The sequence below is a fragment of the Apodemus sylvaticus genome, chromosome 21 (genome assembly GCF_947179515.1).
Source record: "Apodemus sylvaticus chromosome 21, mApoSyl1.1, whole genome shotgun sequence".
Lineage (NCBI taxonomy): Eukaryota > Metazoa > Chordata > Mammalia > Rodentia > Muridae > Apodemus > Apodemus sylvaticus.
The window spans coordinates 5,824,097-5,846,646 of record NC_067492.1 but is presented as its reverse complement, the minus strand read 5'-3'; the positions used below and the strand labels follow the sequence as shown (position 1 = coordinate 5,846,646).

At 65.8% G+C, this 22,550-nt stretch overlaps 12 non-coding genes across 12 annotated transcripts; all 12 read right to left on the bottom strand.

The window, feature by feature from the left end:
• Positions 1 to 405: 405 nt before the first annotated feature.
• Positions 406 to 524, bottom strand: LOC127672187 (5S ribosomal RNA). Its single transcript, XR_007974850.1, has one exon. It is a non-coding gene; the product is annotated as a 5S ribosomal RNA (ribosomal RNA).
• Positions 525 to 2,350: 1,826 nt separating this feature from the next.
• On the bottom strand, positions 2,351 to 2,469 carry LOC127672186 (5S ribosomal RNA). Its single transcript, XR_007974849.1, has one exon. It is a non-coding gene; the product is annotated as a 5S ribosomal RNA (ribosomal RNA).
• A 1,826-nt stretch (positions 2,470 to 4,295) lies between these two features.
• LOC127672184 (5S ribosomal RNA) lies at positions 4,296 to 4,414 on the bottom strand. Its single transcript, XR_007974848.1, has one exon. It is a non-coding gene; the product is annotated as a 5S ribosomal RNA (ribosomal RNA).
• A 1,828-nt stretch (positions 4,415 to 6,242) lies between these two features.
• Positions 6,243 to 6,361, bottom strand: LOC127672175 (5S ribosomal RNA). The gene has a single exon (XR_007974838.1). It is a non-coding gene; the product is annotated as a 5S ribosomal RNA (ribosomal RNA).
• A 1,806-nt stretch (positions 6,362 to 8,167) lies between these two features.
• Positions 8,168 to 8,286, bottom strand: LOC127672183 (5S ribosomal RNA). The gene has a single exon (XR_007974847.1). It is a non-coding gene; the product is annotated as a 5S ribosomal RNA (ribosomal RNA).
• Positions 8,287 to 10,107: 1,821 nt separating this feature from the next.
• LOC127672182 (5S ribosomal RNA) lies at positions 10,108 to 10,226 on the bottom strand. The gene has a single exon (XR_007974846.1). It is a non-coding gene; the product is annotated as a 5S ribosomal RNA (ribosomal RNA).
• Positions 10,227 to 12,039: 1,813 nt separating this feature from the next.
• Positions 12,040 to 12,158, bottom strand: LOC127672180 (5S ribosomal RNA). Its single transcript, XR_007974844.1, has one exon. It is a non-coding gene; the product is annotated as a 5S ribosomal RNA (ribosomal RNA).
• A 1,826-nt stretch (positions 12,159 to 13,984) lies between these two features.
• LOC127672179 (5S ribosomal RNA) lies at positions 13,985 to 14,103 on the bottom strand. Its single transcript, XR_007974842.1, has one exon. It is a non-coding gene; the product is annotated as a 5S ribosomal RNA (ribosomal RNA).
• A 1,811-nt stretch (positions 14,104 to 15,914) lies between these two features.
• LOC127672178 (5S ribosomal RNA) lies at positions 15,915 to 16,033 on the bottom strand. Its single transcript, XR_007974841.1, has one exon. It is a non-coding gene; the product is annotated as a 5S ribosomal RNA (ribosomal RNA).
• A 1,828-nt stretch (positions 16,034 to 17,861) lies between these two features.
• On the bottom strand, positions 17,862 to 17,980 carry LOC127672177 (5S ribosomal RNA). The gene has a single exon (XR_007974840.1). It is a non-coding gene; the product is annotated as a 5S ribosomal RNA (ribosomal RNA).
• A 1,804-nt stretch (positions 17,981 to 19,784) lies between these two features.
• On the bottom strand, positions 19,785 to 19,903 carry LOC127672176 (5S ribosomal RNA). Its single transcript, XR_007974839.1, has one exon. It is a non-coding gene; the product is annotated as a 5S ribosomal RNA (ribosomal RNA).
• Positions 19,904 to 21,717: 1,814 nt separating this feature from the next.
• On the bottom strand, positions 21,718 to 21,836 carry LOC127672314 (5S ribosomal RNA). The gene has a single exon (XR_007974964.1). It is a non-coding gene; the product is annotated as a 5S ribosomal RNA (ribosomal RNA).
• Between the last annotated feature and the right edge of the window lie 714 nt (positions 21,837 to 22,550).

The following is a 22,550-nucleotide window of genomic DNA, read 5'->3' as shown; positions in this document are numbered from 1 at the left end:
GGGAGCCAAGTGCGGTGTTGGATCAGGATGGGTGGGACGGATGGGTGTTGGAGGGCATCCTGGGCTTGGTGCAAATGGAGACAGGCTCTCCCCTCCAAACCTCTGCCAGCTAGCTAGCCAGCCAGCCCTGCAGGGAGGTGCGGTGTGGTGTGGTGTGGTGTGGTGTGGTGTGGTGTGGTGTGGTGTGGCGGTGCCCACTCTGAGGGCTCCGGGAGCCAGCGGTGATGGGCAATACAAGCCTCGTCCTATGCGAGGAGGACGAGGGGGGCGGGGTGCTCTCTCCCGAGTGTGGGGTGTGGGTGGGGATGGACTGCCCTGGGCCCGGGTCTCTGGTCCCCGAGGGGCCGGCTGTGGTCCTGACAGTGACCAAAAGCAAGAGAGGACACGCCGGGGCGGAGTCCAAAAAGCCTACAGCACCCGGTATTCCCAGGCGGTCTCCCATCCAAGTACTAACCAGGCCCGACCCTGCTTAGCTTCCGAGATCAGACGAGATCGGGCGCGTTCAGGGTGGTATGGCCGTAGACGACGGCCGCCGCTCCGGAAAGCCCCAAGAGCCTGCTGCCGGCGCTCGCCCGCCGCCACTGTCAACGCTGCCCCCCCTGCCCGCCCGCCCACCCACCCACCCGACGCCGAGCCCACGCGAGCCCAGGGCCCCGCAGACACACGCACTGTACCGCAGCGCACACACCAAGGACCACAGCCACGCACGCACGCACGCACGCCACTCGGCCCGGCCCGAGCCCCCACCCACACGCGCCAGCCCTCGCTGCCAGCCTACAACCTCCCCGAACCCCTTCAGCCCTCCTCCGCCCTCCCCATGGAGCACGGGCCCAGACAGTGAGTGCCAGACTTGGCCCCACGGAGACCTCTCCTTCTCCTACTCCTCCCCTCCCCTCCACTCCCCTCCCCTCCCCCTCCCCGGAGGTTCTTGGACCAGCATCCTCACCCACCCACCCACCCACCCACCCACCCACGCGTGACCTCCTCTTGCCCTGGACGCTCGAGGAGGACGAGGAGGACAGTCCGGCTTCTGGAATCTGGAATCGGGGACGCTGGGCCCCACCTCGCTCACGGCACCGTCCGTCCCTCAGTCCCTCCCCGTGCCCCGGACTGGGACCCTCAGGCTGGACACGCACGGGAATCCGACTGACTGTGGATGGCTGGCATCCCATCCCACCCAGCATCCGCACAGCCACAGCCAGCGGCACAGGCTAGCCCTGGAGCCAGGCACTGTCCGTGCCCTCCCTTTGGAGCGAGCGGGCGCACACACAATACCCACACAGGGGCACCCTGCGCCAGACACGAGCAAGGGCTCGCGGGCGCCCCCGGGCGAGAAAGCGCGATGGCCCAGACGCGCTACTGATCCACAGAAGTGGGAACTTGACGAACGGTTACACGCGTGCGTGCGCACACACGCACATCCACACGCACTCACAAGCATGATCGCACTGCGCGGACCCGCGCGAGCGCTTCCAGGCCCCAAAGCACACATGCCATCACACATACACACACATATACACACAGCACTCCCACACTAGCGGGCTGGCACACCCACCCAATCCCCCAGGCACACACACTTGTGTGTACTGGCTGATAAGAGCAAGTATGCAGGAAGGGCCCTCATGCTACACACACACACACACACACACACACACACACATACAGAGGCGCATTAGCAGAAGGCAGGATGGCCACACACACTCTCACACCCGTCAAACAGTCTCTTGCGTGCTCTCACACCCACACATACCAGCGCATGAACCCACGCACCAGACACAAGACACAAGCAGACACACTGACACAGGCCCCCAGAGCTCCCTAGACCTCCCGAGGCAGGCTAGAGTGGCAGGTGGTGGCTGGGTTCTTCCGGGACTCCTCCCACGGAGAGGGAGTGGGCGAGGGCGAGGGATGGAGTAGCCTTGTCCACCCCCCTCCCTGCCTGTGCAAGGTGGGAGCCAAGTGCGGTGTTGGATCAGGATGGGTGGGACGGATGGGTGTTGGAGGGCATCCTGGGCTTGGTGCAAATGGAGACAGGCTCTCCCCTCCAAACCTCTGCCAGCTAGCTAGCCAGCCAGCCCTGCAGGGAGGTGCGGTGTGGTGTGGTGTGGTGTGGTGTGGTGTGGTGTGGTGTGGCGGTGCCCACTCTGAGGGCTCCGGGAGCCAGCGGTGATGGGCAATACAAGCCTCGTCCTATGCGAGGAGGACGAGGGGGGCGGGGTGCTCTCTCCCGAGTGTGGGGTGTGGGTGGGGATGGACTGCCCTGGGCCCGGGTCTCTGGTCCCCGAGGGGCCGGCTGTGGTCCTGACAGTGACCAAAAGCAAGAGAGGACACGCCGGGGCGGAGTCCAAAAAGCCTACAGCACCCGGTATTCCCAGGCGGTCTCCCATCCAAGTACTAACCAGGCCCGACCCTGCTTAGCTTCCGAGATCAGACGAGATCGGGCGCGTTCAGGGTGGTATGGCCGTAGACGACGGCCGCCGCTCCGGAAAGCCCCAAGAGCCTGCTGCCGGCGCTCGCCCGCCGCCACTGTCAACGCTGCCCCCCTGCCCGCCCGCCCACCCACCCACCCGACGCCGAGCCCACGCGAGCCCAGGGCCCCGCAGACACACGCACTGTACCGCAGCGCACACCAAGGACCACAGCCACGCACGCACGCACGCACGCCACTCGGCCCCGGCCCGAGCCCCACCCACACGCGCCAGCCCTCGCTGCCAGCCTACAACCTCCCCGAACCCCTTCAGCCCCTCCTCCGCCCTCCCCATGGAGCACGGGCCCAGACAGTGAGTGCAGACTTGGCCCCACGGAGACCTCTCCTTCTCCTACTCCTCCCCTCCCCTCCACTCCCCTCCCCTCCCCTCCCCGGAGGTTCTTGGACCAGCATCCTCACCCACCCACCCACCCACCCACCCACCCACGCGTGACCTCCTCTTGCCCTGGACGCTCGAGGAGGACGAGGAGGACAGTCCGGCTTCTGGAATCTGGAATCGGGGACGCTGGGCCCCACCTCGCTCACGGCACCGTCCGTCCCTCAGTCCCTCCCCGTGCCCCCGGACTGGGACCCTCAGCCTGGACACGCACGGGAATCCGACTGACTGTGGATGGCTGGCATCCCATCCCACCCAGCATCCGCACAGCCACAGCCAGCGGCACAGGCTAGCCCTGGAGCCAGGCACTGTCCGTGCCCTCCCTTTGGAGCGAGCGGGGCGCACACACAATACCCACACAGGGGCACCCTGCGCCCGACACGAGCAAGGGCTCGCGGGCGCCCCCCGGGCGAGAAAGCGCGATGGCCCAGACGCGCTACTGATCCACAGAAGTGGGAACTTGACGAACGGTTACACGCGTGCGTGCGCACACACGCACATCCACACGCACTCACAAGCATGATCGCACTGCGCGGGACCCGCGCGAGCGCTTCCAGGCCCCAAAGCACACATGCCATCACACATACACACACATATACACACAGCACTCCCACACTAGCGGGCTGGCACACCCACCCAATCCCCCAGGCACACACACTTGTGTGTACTGGCTGATAAGAGCAAGTATGCAGGAAGGGCCCTCATGCTACACACACACACACACACACACACACACACACATACAGAGGCGCATTAGCAGAAGGCAGGATGGCCACACACACTCTCACACCCGTCAAACAGTCTCTTGCGTGCTCTCACACCCACACATACCAGCGCATGAACTCACGCACCAGACACAAGACACAAGCAGACACACTGACACAGGCCCCCAGAGCTCCCTAGACCTCCCGAGGCAGGCTAGAGTGGCAGGTGGTGGCTGGGTTCTTCCGGGACTCCTCCCACGGAGAGGGAGTGGGCGATGGCGAGGGATGGAGTAGCCTTGTCCACCCCCCTCCCTGCCTGTGCAAGGTGGGAGCCAAGTGCGGTGTTGGATCAGGATGGGTGGGACGGATGGGTGTTGGAGGGCATCCTGGGCTTGGTGCAAATGGAGACAGGCTCTCCCCTCCAAACCTCTGCCAGCTAGCTAGCCAGCCAGCCCTGCAGGGAGGTGCGGTGTGGTGTGGTGTGGTGTGGTGTGGTGTGGTGTGGTGTGGCGGTGCCCACTCTGAGGGCTCCGGGAGCCAGCGGTGATGGGCAATACAAGCCTCGTCCTATGCGAGGAGGACGAGGGGGGCGGGGTGCTCTCTCCCGAGTGTGGGGTGTGGGTGGGGATGGACTGCCCTGGGCCCGGGTCTCTGGTCCCCGAGGGGCCGGCTGTGGTCCTGACAGTGACCAAAAGCAAGAGAGGACACGCCGGGGCGGAGTCCAAAAAGCCTACAGCACCCGGTATTCCCAGGCGGTCTCCCATCCAAGTACTAACCAGGCCCGACCCTGCTTAGCTTCCGAGATCAGACGAGATCGGGCGCGTTCAGGGTGGTATGGCCGTAGACGACGGCCGCCGCTCCGGAAAGCCCCAAGAGCCTGCTGCCGGCGCTCGCCCGCCGCCACTGTCAACGCTGCCCCCCTGCCCGCCCGCCCACCCACCCACCCGACGCCGAGCCCACGCGAGCCCAGGGCCCCGCAGACACACGCACTGTACCGCAGCGCACACCAAGGACCACAGCCACGCACGCACGCACGCACGCCACTCGGCCCGGCCCGAGCCCCACCCACACGCGCCAGCCCTCGCTGCCAGCCTACAACCTCCCCGAACCCCTTCAGCCCTCCTCCGCCCTCCCCATGGAGCACGGGCCCAGACAGTGAGTGCCAGACTTGGCCCCACGGAGACCTCTCCTTCTCCTACTCCTCCCCTCCCCTCCACTCCCCTCCCCTCCCCTCCCCGGAGGTTCTTGGACCAGCATCCTCACCCACCCACCCACCCACCCACCCACCCACGCGTGACCTCCTCTTGCCCTGGACGCTCGAGGAGGACGAGGAGGACAGTCCGGCTTCTGGAATCTGGAATCGGGGACGCTGGGCCCCACCTCGCTCACGGCACCGTCCGTCCCTCAGTCCCTCCCCGTGCCCCGGACTGGGACCCTCAGCCTGGACACGCACGGGAATCCGACTGACTGTGGATGGCTGGCATCCCATCCCACCCAGCATCCGCACAGCCACAGCCAGCGGCACAGGCTAGCCCTGGAGCCAGGCACTGTCCGTGCCCTCCCTTTGGAGCGAGCGGGCGCACACACAATACCCACACAGGGGCACCCTGCGCCCGACACGAGCAAGGGCTCGCGGGCGCCCCCGGGCGAGAAAGCGCGATGGCCCAGACGCGCTACTGATCCACAGAAGTGGGAACTTGACGAACGGTTACACGCGTGCGTGCGCACACACGCACATCCACACGCACTCACAAGCATGATCGCACTGCGCGGACCCGCGCGAGCGCTTCCAGGCCCCAAAGCACACATGCCATCACACATACACACACATATACACACAGCACTCCCACACTAGCGGGCTGGCACACCCACCCAATCCCCCAGGCACACACACTTGTGTGTACTGGCTGATAAGAGCAAGTATGCAGGAAGGGCCCTCATGCTACACACACACACACACACACACACACACACACATACAGAGGCGCATTAGCAGAAGGCAGGATGGCCACACACACTCTCACACCCGTCAAACAGTCTCTTGCGTGCTCTCACACCCACACATACCAGCGCATGAACTCACGCACCAGACACACAAGACACAAGCAGACACACTGACACAGGCCCCCAGAGCTCCCTAGACCTCCCGAGGCAGGCTAGAGTGGCAGGTGGTGGCTGGGTTCTTCCGGGACTCCTCCCACGGAGAGGGAGTGGGCGAGGGCGAGGGATGGAGTAGCCTTGTCCACCCCCCTCCCTGCCTGTGCAAGGTGGGAGCCAAGTGCGGTGTTGGATCAGGATGGGTGGGACGGATGGGTGTTGGAGGGCATCCTGGGCTTGGTGCAAATGGAGACAGGCTCTCCCCTCCAAACCTCTGCCAGCTAGCTAGCCAGCCAGCCCTGCAGGGAGGTGCGGTGTGGTGTGGTGTGGTGTGGTGTGGTGTGGTGTGGTGTGGTGTGGCGGTGCCCACTCTGAGGGCTCCGGGAGCCAGCGGTGATGGGCAATACAAGCCTCGTCCTATGCGAGGAGGACGAGGGGGGCGGGGTGCTCTCTCCCGAGTGTGGGGTGTGGGTGGGGATGGACTGCCCTGGGCCCGGGTCTCTGGTCCCCGAGGGGCCGGCTGTGGTCCTGACAGTGACCAAAAGCAAGAGAGGACACGCCGGGGCGGAGTCCAAAAAGCCTACAGCACCCGGTATTCCCAGGCGGTCTCCCATCCAAGTACTAACCAGGCCCGACCCTGCTTAGCTTCCGAGATCAGATGAGATCGGGCGCGTTCAGGGTGGTATGGCCGTAGACGACGGCCGCCGCTCCGGAAAGCCCCAAGAGCCTGCTGCCGGCGCTCGCCCGCCGCCACTGTCAACGCTGCCCCCCTGCCCGCCCGCCCACCCCACCCACCCGACGCCGAGCCCACGCGAGCCCAGGGCCCCGCAGACACACGCACTGTACCGCAGCGCACACCAAGGACCACAGCCACGCACGCACGCACGCACGCCACTCGGCCCGGCCCGAGCCCCACCCACACGCGCCAGCCCTCGCTGCCAGCCTACAACCTCCCCGAACCCCTTCAGCCCTCCTCCGCCCTCCCCATGGAGCACGGGCCCAGACAGTGAGTGCCAGACTTGGCCCCACGGAGACCTCTCCTTCTCCTACTCCTCCCCTCCCCTCCACTCCCCTCCCCTCCCCTCCCCGGAGGTTCTTGGACCAGCATCCTCACCCACCCACCCACCCACCCACCCACCCACGCGTGACCTCCTCTTGCCCTGGACGCTCGAGGAGGACGAGGAGGACAGTCCGGCTTCTGGAATCTGGAATCGGGGACGCTGGGCCCCACCTCGCTCACGGCACCGTCCGTCCCTCAGTCCCTCCCCGTGCCCCGGACTGGGACCCTCAGCCTGGACACGCACGGGAATCCGACTGACTGTGGATGGCTGGCATCCCATCCCACCCAGCATCCGCACAGCCACAGCCAGCGGCACAGGCTAGCCCTGGAGCCAGGCACTGTCCGTGCCCTCCCTTTGGAGCGAGCGGGCGCACACACAATACCCACACAGGGGCACCCTGCGCCCGACACGAGCAAGGGCTCGCGGGCGCCCCCGGGCGAGAAAGCGCGATGGCCCAGACGCGCTACTGATCCACAGAAGTGGGAACTTGACGAACGGTTACACGCGTGCGTGCGCACACACGCACATCCACACGCACTCACAAGCATGATCGCACTGCGCGGACCCGCGCGAGCGCTTCCAGGCCCCAAAGCACACATGCCATCACACATACACACACATATACACACAGCACTCCCACACTAGCGGGCTGGCACACCCACCCAATCCCCCAGGCACACACACTTGTGTGTACTGGCTGATAAGAGCAAGTATGCAGGAAGGGCCCTCATGCTACACACACACACACACACACACACACATACAGAGGCGCATTAGCAGAAGGCAGGATGGCCACACACACTCTCACACCCGTCAAACAGTCTCTTGCGTGCTCTCACACCCACACATACCAGCGCATGAACCCACGCACCAGACACAAGACACAAGCAGACACACTGACACAGGCCCCCAGAGCTCCCTAGACCTCCCGAGGCAGGCTAGAGTGGCAGGTGGTGGCTGGGTTCTTCCGGGACTCCTCCCACGGAGAGGGAGTGGGCGAGGGCGAGGGATGGAGTAGCCTTGTCCACCCCCCTCCCTGCCTGTGCAAGGTGGGAGCCAAGTGCGGTGTTGGATCAGGATGGGTGGGACGGATGGGTGTTGGAGGGCATCCTGGGCGTGGTGCAAATGGAGACAGGCTCTCCCCTCCAAACCTCTGCCAGCTAGCTAGCCAGCCAGCCCTGCAGGGAGGTGCGGTGTGGTGTGGTGTGGTGTGGTGTGGTGTGGCGGTGCCCACTCTGAGGGCTCCGGGAGCCAGCGGTGATGGGCAATACAAGCCTCGTCCTATGCGAGGAGGACGAGGGGGGCGGGGTGCTCTCTCCCGAGTGTGGGGTGTGGGTGGGGATGGACTGCCCTGGGCCCGGGTCTCTGGTCCCCGAGGGGCCGGCTGTGGTCCTGACAGTGACCAAAAGCAAGAGAGGACACGCCGGGGCGGAGTCCAAAAAGCCTACAGCACCCGGTATTCCCAGGCGGTCTCCCATCCAAGTACTAACCAGGCCCGACCCTGCTTAGCTTCCGAGATCAGACGAGATCGGGCGCGTTCAGGGTGGTATGGCCGTAGACGACGGCCGCCGCTCCGGAAAGCCCCAAGAGCCTGCTGCCGGCGCTCGCCCGCCGCCACTGTCAACGCTGCCCCCCTGCCCGCCCGCCCACCCACCCACCCGACGCCGAGCCCACGCGAGCCCAGGGCCCCGCAGACACACGCACTGTACCGCAGCGCACACCAAGGACCACAGCCACGCACGCACGCACGCACGCCACTCGGCCCGGCCCGAGCCCCACCCACACGCGCCAGCCCTCGCTGCCAGCCTACAACCTCCCCGAACCCCTTCAGCCCTCCTCCGCCCTCCCCATGGAGCACGGGCCCAGACAGTGAGTGCCAGACTTGGCCCCACGGAGACCTCTCCTTCTCCTACTCCTCCCCTCCCCTCCACTCCCCTCCCCTCCCCTCCCCGGAGGTTCTTGGACCAGCATCCTCACCCACCCACCCACCCACCCACCCACCCACGCGTGACCTCCTCTTGCCCTGGACGCTCGAGGAGGACGAGGAGGACAGTCCGGCTTCTGGAATCTGGAATCGGGGACGCTGGGCCCCACCTCGCTCACGGCACCGTCCGTCCCTCAGTCCCTCCCCGTGCCCCGGACTGGGACCCTCAGCCTGGACACGCACGGGAATCCGACTGACTGTGGATGGCTGGCATCCCATCCCACCCAGCATCCGCACAGCCACAGCCAGCGGCACAGGCTAGCCCTGGAGCCAGGCACTGTCCGTGCCCTCCCTTTGGAGCGAGCGGGCGCACACACAATACCCACACAGGGGCACCCTGCGCCCGACACGAGCAAGGGCTCGCGGGCGCCCCCGGGCGAGAAAGCGCGATGGCCCAGACGCGCTACTGATCCACAGAAGTGGGAACTTGACGAACGGTTACACGCGTGCGTGCGCACACACGCACATCCACACGCACTCACAAGCATGATCGCACTGCGCGGACCCGCGCGAGCGCTTCCAGGCCCCAAAGCACACATGCCATCACACATACACACACATATACACACAGCACTCCCACACTAGCGGGCTGGCACACCCACCCAATCCCCCAGGCACACACACTTGTGTGTACTGGCTGATAAGAGCAAGTATGCAGGAAGGGCCCTCATGCTACACACACACACACACACACACACACACACACATACAGAGGCGCATTAGCAGAAGGCAGGATGGCCACACACACTCTCACACCCGTCAAACAGTCTCTTGCGTGCTCTCACACCCACACATACCAGCGCATGAACTCACGCACCAGACACAAGACACAAGCAGACACACTGACACAGGCCCCCAGAGCTCCCTAGACCTCCCGAGGCAGGCTAGAGTGGCAGGTGGTGGCTGGGTTCTTCCGGGACTCCTCCCACGGAGAGGGAGTGGGCGAGGGCGAGGGATGGAGTAGCCTTGTCCACCCCCCTCCCTGCCTGTGCAAGGTGGGAGCCAAGTGCGGTGTTGGATCAGGATGGGTGGGACGGGTGGGTGTTGGAGGGCATCCTGGGCTTGGTGCAAATGGAGACAGGCTCTCCCCTCCAAACCTCTGCCAGCTAGCTAGCCAGCCAGCCCTGCAGGGAGGTGCGGTGTGGTGTGGTGTGGTGTGGTGTGGTGTGGTGTGGTGTGGCGGTGCCCACTCTGAGGGCTCCGGGAGCCAGCGGTGATGGGCAATACAAGCCTCGTCCTATGCGAGGAGGACGAGGGGGGCGGGGTGCTCTCTCCCGAGTGTGGGGTGTGGGTGGGGATGGACTGCCCTGGGCCCGGGTCTCTGGTCCCCGAGGGGCCGGCTGTGGTCCTGACAGTGACCAAAAGCAAGAGAGGACACGCCGGGGCGGAGTCCAAAAAGCCTACAGCACCCGGTATTCCCAGGCGGTCTCCCATCCAAGTACTAACCAGGCCCGACCCTGCTTAGCTTCCGAGATCAGACGAGATCGGGCGCGTTCAGGGTGGTATGGCCGTAGACGACGGCCGCCGCTCCGGAAAGCCCCAAGAGCCTGCTGCTGGCGCTCGCCCGCCGCCACTGTCAACGCTGCCCCCCTGCCCGCCCGCCCACCCACCCACCCGACGCCGAGCCCACGCGAGCCCAGGGCCCCGCAGACACACGCACTGTACCGCAGCGCACACCAAGGACCACAGCCACGCACGCACGCACGCACGCCACTCGGCCCGGCCCGAGCCCCACCCACACGCGCCAGCCCTCGCTGCCAGCCTACAACCTCCCCGAACCCCTTCAGCCCTCCTCCGCCCTCCCCATGGAGCACGGGCCCAGACAGTGAGTGCCAGACTTGGCCCCACGGAGACCTCTCCTTCTCCTACTCCTCCCCTCCCCTCCACTCCCCTCCCCTCCCCTCCCCGGAGGTTCTTGGACCAGCATCCTCACCCACCCACCCACCCACCCACCCACCCACGCGTGACCTCCTCTTGCCCTGGACGCTCGAGGAGGACGAGGAGGACAGTCCGGCTTCTGGAATCTGGAATCGGGGACGCTGGGCCCCACCTCGCTCACGGCACCGTCCGTCCCTCAGTCCCTCCCCGTGCCCCGGACTGGGACCCTCAGCCTGGACACGCACGGGAATCCGACTGACTGTGGATGGCTGGCATCCCATCCCACCCAGCATCCGCACAGCCACAGCCAGCGGCACAGGCTAGCCCTGGAGCCAGGCACTGTCCGTGCCCTCCCTTTGGAGCGAGCGGGCGCACACACAATACCCACACAGGGGCACCCTGCGCCCGACACGAGCAAGGGCTCGCGGGCGCCCCCGGGCGAGAAAGCGCGATGGCCCAGACGCGCTACTGATCCACAGAAGTGGGAACTTGACGAACGGTTACACGCGTGCGTGCGCACACACGCACATCCACACGCACTCACAAGCATGATCGCACTGCGCGGACCCGCGCGAGCGCTTCCAGGCCCCAAAGCACACATGCCATCACACATACACACACATATACACACAGCACTCCCACACTAGCGGGCTGGCACACCCACCCAATCCCCCAGGCACACACACTTGTGTGTACTGGCTGATAAGAGCAAGTATGCAGGAAGGGCCCTCATGCTACACACACACACACACACACACACACACACACACATACAGAGGCGCATTAGCAGAAGGCAGGATGGCCACACACACTCTCACACCCGTCAAACAGTCTCTTGCGTGCTCTCACACCCACACATACCAGCGCATGAACCCACGCACCAGACACAAGACACAAGCAGACACACTGACACAGGCCCCCAGAGCTCCCTAGACCTCCCGAGGCAGGCTAGAGTGGCAGGTGGTGGCTGGGTTCTTCCGGGACTCCTCCCACGGAGAGGGAGTGGGCGAGGGCGAGGGATGGAGTAGCCTTGTCCACCCCCCTCCCTGCCTGTGCAAGGTGGGAGCCAAGTGCGGTGTTGGATCAGGATGGGTGGGACGGATGGGTGTTGGAGGGCATCCTGGGCGTGGTGCAAATGGAGACAGGCTCTCCCCTCCAAACCTCTGCCAGCTAGCTAGCCAGCCAGCCCTGCAGGGAGGTGCGGTGTGGTGTGGTGTGGTGTGGTGTGGTGTGGCGGTGCCCACTCTGAGGGCTCCGGGAGCCAGCGGTGATGGGCAATACAAGCCTCGTCCTATGCGAGGAGGACGAGGGGGGCGGGGTGCTCTCTCCCGAGTGTGGGGTGTGGGTGGGGATGGACTGCCCTGGGCCCGGGTCTCTGGTCCCCGAGGGGCCGGCTGTGGTCCTGACAGTGACCAAAAGCAAGAGAGGACACGCCGGGGCGGAGTCCAAAAAGCCTACAGCACCCGGTATTCCCAGGCGGTCTCCCATCCAAGTACTAACCAGGCCCGACCCTGCTTAGCTTCCGAGATCAGACGAGATCGGGCGCGTTCAGGGTGGTATGGCCGTAGACGACGGCCGCCGCTCCGGAAAGCCCCAAGAGCCTGCTGCCGGCGCTCGCCCGCCGCCACTGTCAACGCTGCCCCCCTGCCCGCCCGCCCACCCACCCACCCGACGCCGAGCCCACGCGAGCCCAGGGCCCCGCAGACACACGCACTGTACCGCAGCGCACACCAAGGACCACAGCCACGCACGCACGCACGCACGCCACTCGGCCCGGCCCGAGCCCCACCCACACGCGCCAGCCCTCGCTGCCAGCCTACAACCTCCCCGAACCCCTTCAGCCCTCCTCCGCCCTCCCCATGGAGCACGGGCCCAGACAGTGAGTGCCAGACTTGGCCCCACGGAGACCTCTCCTTCTCCTACTCCTCCCCTCCCCTCCACTCCCCTCCCCTCCCCTCCCCGGAGGTTCTTGGACCAGCATCCTCACCCACCCACCCACCCACCCACCCACGCGTGACCTCCTCTTGCCCTGGACGCTCGAGGAGGACGAGGAGGACAGTCCGGCTTCTGGAATCTGGAATCGGGGACGCTGGGCCCCACCTCGCTCACGGCACCGTCAGTCCCTCAGTCCCTCCCCGTGCCCCGGACTGGGACCCTCAGCCTGGACACGCACGGGAATCCGACTGACTGTGGATGGCTGGCATCCCATCCCACCCAGCATCCGCACAGCCACAGCCAGCGGCACAGGCTAGCCCTGGAGCCAGGCACTGTCCGTGCCCTCCCTTTGGAGCGAGCGGGCGCACACACAATACCCACACAGGGGCACCCTGCGCCCGACACGAGCAAGGGCTCGCGGGCGCCCCCGGGCGAGAAAGCGCGATGGCCCAGACGCGCTACTGATCCACAGAAGTGGGAACTTGACGAACGGTTACACGCGTGCGTGCGCACACACGCACATCCACACGCACTCACAAGCATGATCGCACTGCGCGGACCCGCGCGAGCGCTTCCAGGCCCCAAAGCACACATGCCATCACACATACACACACATATACACACAGCACTCCCACACTAGCGGGCTGGCACACCCACCCAATCCCCCAGGCACACACACTTGTGTGTACTGGCTGATAAGAGCAAGTATGCAGGAAGGGCCCTCATGCTACACACACACACACACACACACACACACACACACATACAGAGGCGCATTAGCAGAAGGCAGGATGGCCACACACACTCTCACACCCGTCAAACAGTCTCTTGCGTGCTCTCACACCCACACATACCAGCGCATGAACTCACGCACCAGACACACAAGACACAAGCAGACACACTGACACAGGCCCCCAGAGCTCCCTAGACCTCCCGAGGCAGGCTAGAGTGGCAGGTGGTGGCTGGGTTCTTCCGGGACTCCTCCCACGGAGAGGGAGTGGGCGAGGGCGAGGGATGGAGTAGCCTTGTCCACCCCCCTCCCTGCCTGTGCAAGGTGGGAGCCAAGTGCGGTGTTGGATCAGGATGGGTGGGACGGATGGGTGTTGGAGGGCATCCTGGGCTTGGTGCAAATGGAGACAGGCTCTCCCCTCCAAACCTCTGCCAGCTAGCTAGCCAGCCAGCCCTGCAGGGAGGTGCGGTGTGGTGTGGTGTGGTGTGGTGTGGTGTGGTGTGGTGTGGTGTGGCGGTGCCCACTCTGAGGGCTCCGGGAGCCAGCGGTGATGGGCAATACAAGCCTCGTCCTATGCGAGGAGGACGAGGGGGGCGGGGTGCTCTCTCCCGAGTGTGGGGTGTGGGTGGGGATGGACTGCCCTGGGCCCGGGTCTCTGGTCCCCGAGGGGCCGGCTGTGGTCCTGACAGTGACCAAAAGCAAGAGAGGACACGCCGGGGCGGAGTCCAAAAAGCCTACAGCACCCGGTATTCCCAGGCGGTCTCCCATCCAAGTACTAACCAGGCCCGACCCTGCTTAGCTTCCGAGATCAGACGAGATCGGGCGCGTTCAGGGTGGTATGGCCGTAGACGACGGCCGCCGCTCCGGAAAGCCCCAAGAGCCTGCTGCCGGCGCTCGCCCGCCGCCACTGTCAACGCTGCCCCCCTGCCCGCCCGCCCACCCACCCACCCGACGCCGAGCCCACGCGAGCCCAGGGCCCCGCAGACACACGCACTGTACCGCAGCGCACACCAAGGACCACAGCCACGCACGCACGCACGCACGCCACTCGGCCCGGCCCGAGCCCCACCCACACGCGCCAGCCCTCGCTGCCAGCCTACAACCTCCCCGAACCCCTTCAGCCCTCCTCCGCCCTCCCCATGGAGCACGGGCCCAGACAGTGAGTGCCAGACTTGGCCCCACGGAGACCTCTCCTTCTCCTACTCCTCCCCTCCCCTCCACTCCCCTCCCCTCCCCTCCCCGGAGGTTCTTGGACCAGCATCCTCACCCACCCACCCACCCACCCACCCACCCACGCGTGACCTCCTCTTGCCCTGGACGCTCGAGGAGGACGAGGAGGACAGTCCGGCTTCTGGAATCTGGAATCGGGGACGCTGGGCCCCACCTCGCTCACGGCACCGTCCGTCCCTCAGTCCCTCCCCGTGCCCCGGACTGGGACCCTCAGCCTGGACACGCACGGGAATCCGACTGACTGTGGATGGCTGGCATCCCATCCCACCCAGCATCCGCACAGCCACAGCCAGCGGCACAGGCTAGCCCTGGAGCCAGGCACTGTCCGTGCCCTCCCTTTGGAGCGAGCGGGCGCACACACAATACCCACACAGGGGCACCCTGCGCCCGACACGAGCAAGGGCTCGCGGGCGCCCCCGGGCGAGAAAGCGCGATGGCCCAGACGCGCTACTGATCCACAGAAGTGGGAACTTGACGAACGGTTACACGCGTGCGTGCGCACACACGCACATCCACACGCACTCACAAGCATGATCGCACTGCGCGGACCCGCGCGAGCGCTTCCAGGCCCCAAAGCACACATGCCATCACACATACACACACATATACACACAGCACTCCCACACTAGCGGGCTGGCACACCCACCCAATCCCCCAGGCACACACACTTGTGTGTACTGGCTGATAAGAGCAAGTATGCAGGAAGGGCCCTCATGCTACACACACACACACACACACACACACACACACATACAGAGGCGCATTAGCAGAAGGCAGGATGGCCACACACACTCTCACACCCGTCAAACAGTCTCTTGCGTGCTCTCACACCCACACATACCAGCGCATGAACCCACGCACCAGACACAAGACACAAGCAGACACACTGACACAGGCCCCCAGAGCTCCCTAGACCTCCCGAGGCAGGCTAGAGTGGCAGGTGGTGGCTGGGTTCTTCCGGGACTCCTCCCACGGAGAGGGAGTGGGCGAGGGCGAGGGATGGAGTAGCCTTGTCCACCCCCCTCCCTGCCTGTGCAAGGTGGGAGCCAAGTGCGGTGTTGGATCAGGATGGGTGGGACGGATGGGTGTTGGAGGGCATCCTGGGCGTGGTGCAAATGGAGACAGGCTCTCCCCTCCAAACCTCTGCCAGCTAGCTAGCCAGCCAGCCCTGCAGGGAGGTGCGGTGTGGTGTGGTGTGGTGTGGTGTGGTGTGGCGGTGCCCACTCTGAGGGCTCCGGGAGCCAGCGGTGATGGGCAATACAAGCCTCGTCCTATGCGAGGAGGACGAGGGGGGCGGGGTGCTCTCTCCCGAGTGTGGGGTGTGGGTGGGGATGGACTGCCCTGGGCCCGGGTCTCTGGTCCCCGAGGGGCCGGCTGTGGTCCTGACAGTGACCAAAAGCAAGAGAGGACACGCCGGGGCGGAGTCCAAAAAGCCTACAGCACCCGGTATTCCCAGGCGGTCTCCCATCCAAGTACTAACCAGGCCCGACCCTGCTTAGCTTCCGAGATCAGACGAGATCGGGCGCGTTCAGGGTGGTATGGCCGTAGACGACGGCCGCCGCTCCGGAAAGCCCCAAGAGCCTGCTGCCGGCGCTCGCCCGCCGCCACTGTCAACGCTGCCCCCCTGCCCGCCCGCCCACCCACCCACCCGACGCCGAGCCCACGCGAGCCCAGGGCCCCGCAGACACACGCACTGTACCGCAGCGCACACCAAGGACCACAGCCACGCACGCACGCACGCACGCCACTCGGCCCGGCCCGAGCCCCACCCACACGCGCCAGCCCTCGCTGCCAGCCTACAACCTCCCCGAACCCCTTCAGCCCTCCTCCGCCCTCCCCTTGGAGCACGGGCCCAGACAGTGAGTGCCAGACTTGGCCCCACGGAGACCTCTCCTTCTCCTACTCCTCCCCTCCCCTCCACTCCCCTCCCCTCCCCTCCCCTCCCCGGAGGTTCTTGGACCAGCATCCTCACCCACCCACCCACCCACCCACCCACCCACGCGTGACCTCCTCTTGCCCTGGACGCTCGAGGAGGACGAGGAGGACAGTCCGGCTTCTGGAATCTGGAATCGGGGACGCTGGGCCCCACCTCGCTCACGGCACCGTCCGTCCCTCAGTCCCTCCCCGTGCCCCGGACTGGGACCCTCAGCCTGGACACGCACGGGAATCCGACTGACTGTGGATGGCTGGCATCCCATCCCACCCAGCATCCGCACAGCCACAGCCAGCGGCACAGGCTAGCCCTGGAGCCAGGCACTGTCCGTGCCCTCCCTTTGGAGCGAGCGGGCGCACACACAATACCCACACAGGGGCACCCTGCGCCCGACACGAGCAAGGGCTCGCGGGCGCCCCCGGGCGAGAAAGCGCGATGGCCCAGACGCGCTACTGATCCACAGAAGTGGGAACTTGACGAACGGTTACACGCGTGCGTGCGCACACACGCACATCCACACGCACTCACAAGCATGATCGCACTGCGCGGACCCGCGCGAGCGCTTCCAGGCCCCAAAGCACACATGCCATCACACATACACACACATATACACACAGCACTCCCACACTAGCGGGCTGGCACACCCACCCAATCCCCCAGGCACACACACTTGTGTGTACTGGCTGATAAGAGCAAGTATGCAGGAAGGGCCCTCATGCTACACACACACACACACACACACACACACACACACATACAGAGGCGCATTAGCAGAAGGCAGGATGGCCACACACACTCTCACACCCGTCAAACAGTCTCTTGCGTGCTCTCACACCCACACATACCAGCGCATGAACTCACGCACCAGACACAAGACACAAGCAGACACACTGACACAGGCCCCCAGAGCTCCCTAGACCTCCCGAGGCAGGCTAGAGTGGCAGGTGGTGGCTGGGTTCTTCCGGGACTCCTCCCACGGAGAGGGAGTGGGCGAGGGCGAGGGATGGAGTAGCCTTGTCCACCCCCCTCCCTGCCTGTGCAAGGTGGGAGCCAAGTGCGGTGTTGGATCAGGATGGGTGGGACGGATGGGTGTTGGAGGGCATCCTGGGCTTGGTGCAAATGGAGACAGGCTCTCCCCTCCAAACCTCTGCCAGCTAGCTAGCCAGCCAGCCCTGCAGGGAGGTGCGGTGTGGTGTGGTGTGGTGTGGTGTGGTGTGGTGTGGTGTGGCGGTGCCCACTCTGAGGGCTCCGGGAGCCAGCGGTGATGGGCAATACAAGCCTCGTCCTATGCGAGGAGGACGAGGGGGGCGGGGTGCTCTCTCCCGAGTGTGGGGTGTGGGTGGGGCTGGACTGCCCTGGGCCCGGGTCTCTGGTCCCCGAGGGGCCGGCTGTGGTCCTGACAGTGACCAAAAGCAAGAGAGGACACGCCGGGGCGGAGTCCAAAAAGCCTACAGCACCCGGTATTCCCAGGCGGTCTCCCATCCAAGTACTAACCAGGCCCGACCCTGCTTAGCTTCCGAGATCAGACGAGATCGGGCGCGTTCAGGGTGGTATGGCCGTAGACGACGGCCGCCGCTCCGGAAAGCCCCAAGAGCCTGCTGCCGGCGCTCGCCCGCCGCCACTGTCAACGCTGCCCCCCTGCCCGCCCGCCCACCCACCCACCCGACGCCGAGCCCACGCGAGCCCAGGGCCCCGCAGACACACGCACTGTACCGCAGCGCACACCAAGGACCACAGCCACGCACGCACGCACGCACGCCACTCGGCCCGGCCCGAGCCCCACCCACACGCGCCAGCCCTCGCTGCCAGCCTACAACCTCCCCGAACCCCTTCAGCCCTCCTCCGCCCTCCCCATGGAGCACGGGCCCAGACAGTGAGTGCCAGACTTGGCCCCACGGAGACCTCTCCTTCTCCTACTCCTCCCCTCCCCTCCACTCCCCTCCCCTCCCCTCCCCGGAGGTTCTTGGACCAGCATCCTCACCCACCCACCCACCCACCCACCCACCCACCCACGCGTGACCTCCTCTTGCCCTGGACGCTCGAGGAGGACGAGGAGGACAGTCCGGCTTCTGGAATCTGGAATCGGGGACGCTGGGCCCCACCTCGCTCACGGCACCGTCCGTCCCTCAGTCCCTCCCCGTGCCCCGGACTGGGACCCTCAGCCTGGACACGCACGGGAATCCGACTGACTGTGGATGGCTGGCATCCCATCCCACCCAGCATCCGCACAGCCACAGCCAGCGGCACAGGCTAGCCCTGGAGCCAGGCACTGTCCGTGCCCTCCCTTTGGAGCGAGCGGGCGCACACACAATACCCACACAGGGGCACCCTGCGCCCGACACGAGCAAGGGCTCGCGGGCGCCCCCGGGCGAGAAAGCGCGATGGCCCAGACGCGCTACTGATCCACAGAAGTGGGAACTTGACGAACGGTTACACGCGTGCGTGCGCACACACGCACATCCACACGCACTCACAAGCATGATCGCACTGCGCGGACCCGCGCGAGCGCTTCCAGGCCCCAAAGCACACAGGCCATCACACATACACACACATATACACACAGCACTCCCACACTAGCGGGCTGGCACACCCACCCAATCCCCCAGGCACACACACTTGTGTGTACTGACTGATAAGAGCAAGTATGCAGGAAGGGCCCTCATGCTACACACACACACACACACACACACACACACACATACAGAGGCGCATTAGCAGAAGGCAGGATGGCCACACACACTCTCACACCCGTCAAACAGTCTCTTGCGTGCTCTCACACCCACACATACCAGCGCATGAACTCACGCACCAGACACAAGACACAAGCAGACACACTGACACAGGCCCCCAGAGCTCCCTAGACCTCCCGAGGCAGGCTAGAGTGGCAGGTGGTGGCTGGGTTCTTCCGGGACTCCTCCCACGGAGAGGGAGTGGGCGAGGGCGAGGGGTGGAGTAGCCTTGTCCACCCCCCTCCCTGCCTGTGCAAGGTGGGAGCCAAGTGCGGTGTTGGATCAGGATGGGTGGGACGGATGGGTGTTGGAGGGCATCCTGGGCTTGGTGCAAATGGAGACAGGCTCTCCCCTCCAAACCTCTGGCAGCTAGCTAGCCACACCGCACACATTGCAGGGAGGTGCGGTGTGGTGTGGTGTGGCGGTGCCCACTCTGAAGGCTCCGGGAGCCAGCGGTGATGGGCAATACAAGCCTCGTCCTATGCGAGGAGGACGAGGGGGGCGGGGTGCTCTCTCCCGAGTGTGGGGTGTGGGTGGGGCTGGACTGCCCTGGGCCCGGGTCTCTGGTCCCCGAGGGGCCGGCTGTGGTCCTGACAGTGACCAAAAGCAAGAGAGGACACGCCGGGGCGGAGTCCAAAAAGCCTACAGCACCCGGTATTCCCAGGCGGTCTCCCATCCAAGTACTAACCAGGCCCGACCCTGCTTAGCTTCCGAGATCAGACGAGATCGGGCGCGTTCAGGGTGGTATGGCCGTAGACGACGGCCGCCGCTCCGGAAAGCCCCAAGAGCCTGCTGCCGGCGCTCGCCCGCCGCCACTGTCAACGCTGCCCCCCTGCCCGCCCGCCCACCCACCCACCCGACGCCGAGCCCACGCGAGCCCAGGGCCCCGCAGACACACGCACTGTACCGCAGCGCACACCAAGGACCACAGCCACGCACGCACGCACGCACGCCACTCGGCCCGGCCCGAGCCCCACCCACACGCGCCAGCCCTCGCTGCCAGCCTACAACCTCCCCGAACCCCTTCAGCCCTCCTCCGCCCTCCCCTTGGAGCACGGGCCCAGACAGTGAGTGCCAGACTTGGCCCCACGGAGACCTCTCCTTCTCCTACTCCTCCCCTCCCCTCCACTCCCCTCCCCTCCCCTCCCCTCCCCGGAGGTTCTTGGACCAGCATCCTCACCCACCCACCCACCCACCCACCCACGCGTGACCTCCTCTTGCCCTGGACGCTCGAGGAGGACGAGGAGGACAGTCCGGCTTCTGGAATCTGGAATCGGGGACGCTGGGCCCCACCTCGCTCACGGCACCGTCCGTCCCTCAGTCCCTCCCCGTGCCCCGGACTGGGACCCTCAGCCTGGACACGCACGGGAATCCGACTGACTGTGGATGGCTGGCATCCCATCCCACCCAGCATCCGCACAGCCACAGCCAGCGGCACAGGCTAGCCCTGGAGCCAGGCACTGTCCGTGCCCTCCCTTTGGAGCGAGCGGGCGCACACACAATACCCACACAGGGGCACCCTGCGCCCGACACGAGCAAGGGCTCGCGGGCGCCCCCGGGCGAGAAAGCGCGATGGCCCAGACGCGCTACTGATCCACAGAAGTGGGAACTTGACGAACGGTTACACGCGTGCGTGCGCACACACGCACATCCACACGCACTCACAAGCATGATCGCACTGCGCGGACCCGCGCGAGCGCTTCCAGGCCCCAAAGCACACATGCCATCACACATACACACACATATACACACAGCACTCCCACACTAGCGGGCTGGCACACCCACCCAATCCCCCAGGCACACACACTTGTGTGTACTGGCTGATAAGAGCAAGTATGCAGGAAGGGCCCTCATGCTACACACACACACACACACACACACACACACACACATACAGAGGCGCATTAGCAGAAGGCAGGATGGCCACACACACTCTCACACCCGTCAAACAGTCTCTTGCGTGCTCTCACACCCACACATACCAGCGCATGAACCCACGCACCAGACACAAGACACAAGCAGACACACTGACACAGGCCCCCAGAGCTCCCTAGACCTCCCGAGGCAGGCTAGAGTGGCAGGTGGTGGCTGGGTTCTTCCGGGACTCCTCCCACGGAGAGGGAGTGGGCGAGGGCGAGGGATGGAGTAGCCTTGTCCACCCCCCTCCCTGCCTGTGCAAGGTGGGAGCCAAGTGCGGTGTTGGATCAGGATGGGTGGGACGGATGGGTGTTGGAGGGCATCCTGGGCGTGGTGCAAATGGAGACAGGCTCTCCCCTCCAAACCTCTGCCAGCTAGCTAGCCAGCCAGCCCTGCAGGGAGGTGCGGTGTGGTGTGGTGTGGTGTGGTGTGGTGTGGCGGTGCCCACTCTGAGGGCTCCGGGAGCCAGCGGTGATGGGCAATACAAGCCTCGTCCTATGCGAGGAGGACGAGGGGGGCGGGGTGCTCTCTCCCGAGTGTGGGGTGTGGGTGGGGATGGACTGCCCTGGGCCCGGGTCTCTGGTCCCCGAGGGGCCGGCTGTGGTCCTGACAGTGACCAAAAGCAAGAGAGGACACGCCGGGGCGGAGTCCAAAAAGCCTACAGCACCCGGTATTCCCAGGCGGTCTCCCATCCAAGTACTAACCAGGCCCGACCCTGCTTAGCTTCCGAGATCAGACGAGATCGGGCGCGTTCAGGGTGGTATGGCCGTAGACGACGGCCGCCGCTCCGGAAAGCCCCAAGAGCCTGCTGCCGGCGCTCGCCCGCCGCCACTGTCAACGCTGCCCCCCTGCCCGCCCGCCCACCCACCCACCCGACGCCGAGCCCACGCGAGCCCAGGGCCCCGCAGACACACGCACTGTACCGCAGCGCACACCAAGGACCACAGCCACGCACGCACGCACGCACGCCACTCGGCCCGGCCCGAGCCCCACCCACACGCGCCAGCCCTCGCTGCCAGCCTACAACCTCCCCGAACCCCTTCAGCCCTCCTCCGCCCTCCCCATGGAGCACGGGCCCAGACAGTGAGTGCCAGACTTGGCCCCACGGAGACCTCTCCTTCTCCTACTCCTCCCCTCCCCTCCACTCCCCTCCCCTCCCCTCCCCGGAGGTTCTTGGACCAGCATCCTCACCCACCCACCCACCCACCCACCCACCCACGCGTGACCTCCTCTTGCCCTGGACGCTCGAGGAGGACGAGGAGGACAGTCCGGCTTCTGGAATCTGGAATCGGGGACGCTGGGCCCCACCTCGCTCACGGCACCGTCCGTCCCTCAGTCCCTCCCCGTGCCCCGGACTGGGACCCTCAGCCTGGACACGCACGGGAATCCGACTGACTGTGGATGGCTGGCATCCCATCCCACCCAGCATCCGCACAGCCACAGCCAGCGGCACAGGCTAGCCCTGGAGCCAGGCACTGTCCGTGCCCT